We start from the raw sequence: 6,318 nt of genomic DNA, 5'->3' as shown, positions 1-6,318 counted from the left end.
CTGAGGTGGGGGAAGGAAACCAGTGGGAAACTGGGAAAATGAACTTCTAGCTCCTAGAAAAGTGTCAACCATGTGTTTAGAGATATTGTGAAACTCCCCAAATGACAGTTGTCTACCATAGCAATGACCTCAAATTGCCAAATTCAAAGGCCTTTGCCCAAGTCCTCAAAATCTCTGCAGCATAATAAGAAGACAAATAGCCTAGTTAAAAATGGGCAAAATACTTGAATAGGAGGCATTTCACCAAAGAAGATACATGAATGTTTAAGAAGCATACGAAAAGGTGCCCATCATTATTTGCCTTTAGGGAAATGCAAATTAAAATCATGAGATCCTATTACATACATACATATCTAAAATGGCTACAATAAAAAACACAGGTAATACCAAGTGTTGGTATGGATATGGAGAAATTGGAATCCTTATACATTGCTGGTGGGAATGAAATATGGTGTAACTACTTTGAAAAAGTTTGACAGTTTCTTATGTCCACACAGAGACCTATATGTGATTATTCATGGCAACATTATTCTTAATAACCCCAAGCTAGAAAAACTCAAATGTCCATCAAATGATGAATAGATAAACAAAATTCTACCCATGCAATGGAAGGTTATTCATCAGTAAAAAGGATGAAGTATTGATAAATGTTGCAACATGGATAAATATCAAAAACATTATGTTAAGTGAATGAAGCCAGACACAAAAGACATAGGTCTTTGTGTCATTGTATAGCTCCATTTATATGAAAGGTACAGAAAAGCAAATTGTGACCAAATCAGGTCCGGCTGCTTGCCGCTCAAAAATCAATACTCAGGGACTTCCCTGGTGGTGCAGTGGATAAGACTCTGTGCTCCCAATGCAGGGGGCCTGGGTTTGACCCTTGCTCGGGGAACTAGATCCCACGTGCATGCCGCAACTAATGAGCCTGTGTGCCACAACTAAGGAGCCCGTGTGCCACAACTAAGGAGCCCACAAGCTGCAGCTAAGTAGCCCGCCTGCTGCAACTAAGACCTGGTGCAACCAAATAAATAAATAAATATTTTTTTAAAAAATCAATACTCAAGAGAGGCAAATGTTGGTAGAAAGGAAAGTTGCTTTTAATCAGAATGCCAGCAATCTGGGGAGACGGTGGATTCAGTGTCTCCCAAAAACCACCTCTGAAGATTCTGCTCAGTGATGAAAATGTTTAAAGGGTAAAAGGGAAGTAATCTCAGTTAATCATTGAGATAGGGGGTCAGAGTCGTTGCTGTCCCCCACTGTGTGCAGGCTTGTCTCACAGGCTTGTAGATGCTATCTTGTCACACAGTTTGTTCATATATTTTGTTGGTGCGATCACTGAAGGGGAAGCTAGGGAAGAGATCTGGTCATCTGTTAATTACTTATTTTTCATTTCTATTTCTTTGATCTATGCAAAGCACCAATAGGTTAGGCAATGTATTCTGTGATCAAAAGATTTGAAAGCTGTGCTAGGGCCGAAGTTGAGTAGAGCATGGGGGTGCCTGGTTTAAGGTTAGTGGCAAGACAAAGGTCCTCCTGCAGAGAGCTCTTTCCTGCCAAAAACTGTTTACCACTCTATAGAGACATAGAGTAGACTAGTGATTGCCTGGAGTTGTGGATGGGAACACAGAATGGCTGCAAATGGGTACAAGGGACCTTTGGGGGGGGCAACGGAAATATTCCAAAATTGGATTGTGGTAATGGTTGTGCAACTCTGAAAATTTACTAAAATCATTGGATTGTACACTTAATACAGGTGGATTTTATGATATGTAAATTATATCTCAATAGAACCTTTGAAAAGAAATCTCAGCAGCATTCAACAATATTTAGTAATGACAAAGATTCTCCTGTTAACCAAACTCTAGCTGGGCTCCTCTGAGCCCTCTTCTTGGCTTGTCCTCAACCTCAGCCTACAAACGCTGAAAAAACACTAACATAGTTTCTAATAGTGCAAGGTTGCATCCCTAAGGATGACTCTTAAAGCACCTGCCTGAGAAAACTCAAGGCTGCCAAAAAGATATACTGTTTGTTCCAGCCAACACCTAAAGATAGGGCCCCTGTCTCCCAGTCTCTGTGGGAGGGTAGGAGCCTGACTTCAATAAGCACCAGTTAGAAAACCCAGCTGGGTTTTGCATGGACCAATCCCCTTCCTTCCTAGGTCTTGTAATTTTTCACTTCTCTGACTCTGCTGAGCCCAACCCCCCAACTTCCTCCCTGTTCCATCATTCTCCCAGTCATCTCTGTACAAATTGAAGTTGAGTTCAGTTCACTCTAGACTATTTTCCCTATTGCAAAAGTATAGTACTGATTGAAATCTGTCCTTACCACTTTGACTGGTATCCAGCTTTATCTTTTTTAAAATAAATTTATTTATTTATTTATTTTAATTTTAGCTGCATTGGGTCTTCATTGCTGTGCTTGGGCTTTCTCTAGTTGTGGCGAGCAGGGGCTACTCTTCATTGCAGTGCATGGGCTTCTCACTGCAGTGGCTTCTCCTGTTGCGGAGCATGGGCTCTAGGCTCACGGGCTTCAGTAGTTGCAGCACACAGGCTCAGTAGTTGTGGCTCGTGGGCTCTAGCACTCAGTCTCAGTAGTTGTGGCACACGGACTTAGCTGCTCTGCAGCATGTGGGATCTTCCCAGACCAGGGCACGAACCAGTGTCCCCTGCATCGGTAGGCGGACTCTCAACCACTGTGCCACCAGGGAAGCCCCCTCAGCTTTATCTTTGACAATAATTAATCCTTAAAACATTCTCACTCACTCATTCATTCATTCATTTATTCTAGTCAACAAATCTTTTGGGGGCACCTTTGCCAAATGTTGTGCTATGTGTTACAGAAAGATAGAGAAAACATCCTTCGCTGTTGAGGCGTGCTGAGTCTAAAGAAAAGACAGATGTGCAATTACTCTTCCATACGATAAGATTTATAATGGAAGTATATACAATTGGTTTACTTATTTTCCTGTTTTCCCTCTCTGACCATTCCGTTCCTGTCTCCCTACTCTTGGTAGGTGTCCTCTGCAAGCCGACCTTTGTTCCCTTCTCATTCTGTAGTCTCCTGGCAACCTTATAGTGCCAACTCTCAAGCTCTTTGCAGCTTCTTCTTAAATACCTGTACAGGTTGAACGTTTTCATTTCCTGATTTGTTTGTGCCACTTATTCTCTGTGTATAGAACGCCCTTTCTTCCATCATTTCATGTCCAGTGCTATCTATATTTTGAGATCCATCTCCTCCATATGCTACTTCCCTTGTGAAGCCTATCTTGATTCCTTCCATAGCTTCTGCTCAATTCCTCTGGTACTTGAAAGATGATATAGCATTATGGCTAACTTCTTGAGCTCTGGTGAGAGATACAGCTGGGTTTGCATTCTGGCTTTGCCTCATTTTCTTTATCAACAAAATAGGGATTAAAATAGTTATACCTTTATTGATTGAAATCTCTATCTCTAGCCTGGACTGCTCTCTTAGGGTCAGTTATGCATCACTGTCTAATGGGTATATCTGAAGGTTATCCTAGGCAATCTCAAACTTAATATACGTGTCCAAAGGAAACACATCTTTCTTTCCAAAACTACATTAACTGTAGCATCGTCATCTTCCTAGCCAATCTGCCTTTATTTTAATTAATTAATTTATTTATGTTTTGGTTGCACCCTGCGGCTTGTGGGATCTTAGTTCCCCGACCAGGGATTGAACCGGGCCCAAGGCAGTGAAAGTACAGAATCCTAAGTACTGGACCGCCGAGGAATTCCCCAATCTGACTTTAAAACTCTCTCCTCTGCGCTTTCCTGGTGGCGCAGTTTTTGGGAGTCCGCCTGCTGATGCAGGGGACACGGGTTCGTGCCCTGTAGGCCCGCGTACCGCAAAAAACAAACAACAAAAACTCTCTCCTTTGCCTTCTCACCCAGTTGTTGGCTACAAAAGAAAGGATATTCTCTACTATATTCATAGTCACTGTGTGCCAAGTTATATCACTTTTGGCTCCTTAACACGAGGGAAGTGTTAGAGGGATTGTCCCTTTCCTTCCCCCTCAGTTCCGTATTTACTGCCCTAGTTTAGTTCCTTCTTATTATCTGTCATAGATCTTTCCTATCACCTTATAAACTATTCAAGGATAGGAACTATGATTTGTTACTTTTGTATCCTCTATGCCTGACTTAAAAGGTATTTAATAAATATTTGTTGAAATGAGTTATTTATTTATTTATTATTTATTTATTTTTGGCTGCACTGTGTGGCATGTGGGATCTTAGTTTCCCAACCAGGGATCAAACCCCATGCCCCCTGCAGTGGGAGTGCAGAGTCTTAACCACTGGACTACCAGGGAAGTCCTGAATTGAGTTATTTATATTAAATTTCTCTGTGAAGACATTGGGAAACATTTCCCAAAGATATGGAACTTGCAAGAAGGGCAAACTTTTAATAGTCTTGGAGCATGACTTAAAGGTGGTCATAAAAGTCAGTAGAGGGTTCCCCTGCAACAGGGTTCTTACTCTGCTCCTTCTGCCTGAGAGTTTCCAAAAAGACAGCAGCAATGCCAGCCCTGTGTATTTTGGCTTTATTGTCTTGAGATTTTTGAGTTTCCTTTATTACTTACTTTCTTTGATCTCTCTCTCCTTCCTCCTCATTTCCTGGATCTCAAAGAGTCTTAGCTGTCAGCTACCTGCCAGCTAAGTCTAAGTGTGAATTCCACTCAAATGCTGAAGAACGTTCAAGTAGTGTACTGGAAAAACTAATGAAGACAGTGGGACAAGAAGGCTCTGGCTTTTTATCTCTGAGTTGCTTCTGAAGATATCCTTACCTTGCTGATGATTATAACTGGTCCTGGTCAAGTGCCTAGAGAGCAGAGGACCTTAGTGCCTTCTTTCGCTGAACTTTTAACTGGGAAACTGGGGTGCCTCAAAGCCTACATCACAACCTTCAGACACTGACTCTTGCTCTGCTTATGTCTTTTCACCTCCCAGCTGCAATCCCCCCTCATGTCCACAACCTAAGCAGTAATGAACATGTATTGGGCATTTAGTATGTACCAGGTAATTTTTTTTTTTTTTTGCAGTACGCGGGCCTCTCACTGTTGTGTCCTTTCCTGCTGCGGAGCACAGGCTCCAGACGCGCAGGCTCAGCGGCCATGGCTCATGGGCCTAGCTGCTCCGCAGCACATCGGATCTTCTCAGACCGGGGCACGAACCCGTGTCCCCTGCATCGGCAGGCGGACTCCCAACCACTGCGCCACCAGGGAAGCCCCTGTACCAGGTAATTTAAATGCATTTCCTCATTTAAACCTCAAAACCCTCTTATGAAGTAGATACTGTTATTATTTCCTGGGAAATAGAGGTCCTGTAGCTTGCCCAAGGTCACAAGTACCAGAGCTAGGACTCAAGCCCAGGTGTGATAGGCAGATTTCTAAGATGGCCCCCCAATGATCCTGCCTCCTGGTAGTATTCATGTCCTGTAGAATTCCTTTTTCTTGAGTGTGACTTGCTTCTGATGAATAGAATACAGCAAAAACGAGGAGATGGCACTTCTGTTATTAGGTTACAAAAGATTGTGACTTCCCTCTTGCTAGTAGACTTTATTGCCTTCTCACCTTGCATGCTTTGAGGAAGCAAGCTGCCATGTTGGAGAGGTCCACATGACAAGGAACTTAGAGCAGCCAATAGCCAAGAAGGAACTGAGGCTCTCAGTTCAAGAGCCCAGGAGAAGTTGAGACCTGCCAACAATCATAGGAGTGAGATTGGAAGTGGATCCTTTTGCAGTCAAGCTGAAACTTTGCTTGCAGTCTGTAAGAAACCTTGAACCAGAGATTCGACTAAGCCATACCCAGATTTCTGACCCATAGAAACTGAGATAATATTGAAATATCTTTAATTGACAAAGATTTTTTAAATGTTACTGTTCAGTGTTACACAGTACATATCAGTATATCACTCCCAGGTTGCTGATGGGAAACATGCTTGTATAGACTTTTTGAAGTCAACATGGTATATATATCAAGAGCACTAAAAAAAAAAAAAAAAAAGAGTACTAAAATTGTTTTTAATTAAACATTTTTTTATTGAACTATAATTGATTTACAGTGTTGTGTTAATGACTGTTGTACAGCAAAGTGATTCAGTTATACATACATATACATTCTTTTTTAAAATATTCTTTTCCATTAGGGTTTATCATAGGTTATTGAATATAGTTCTCCGTGCTATACAGTAGGACCTTGTTGTTCAGAAACTGTGAGATAATAAATGTTGTTTTAAAGCACTAAAGTTTTGGGTAATTTGTTATATGACAATAGGTAATATACCAGGTGAATCTGAT

Source organism: Grampus griseus (assembly GCF_964374135.1).
Source record: "Grampus griseus genome assembly, chromosome: 6".
Classification (NCBI taxonomy): domain Eukaryota; kingdom Metazoa; phylum Chordata; class Mammalia; order Artiodactyla; family Delphinidae; genus Grampus; species Grampus griseus.
Note: the sequence above shows the minus strand (reverse complement) of the source record.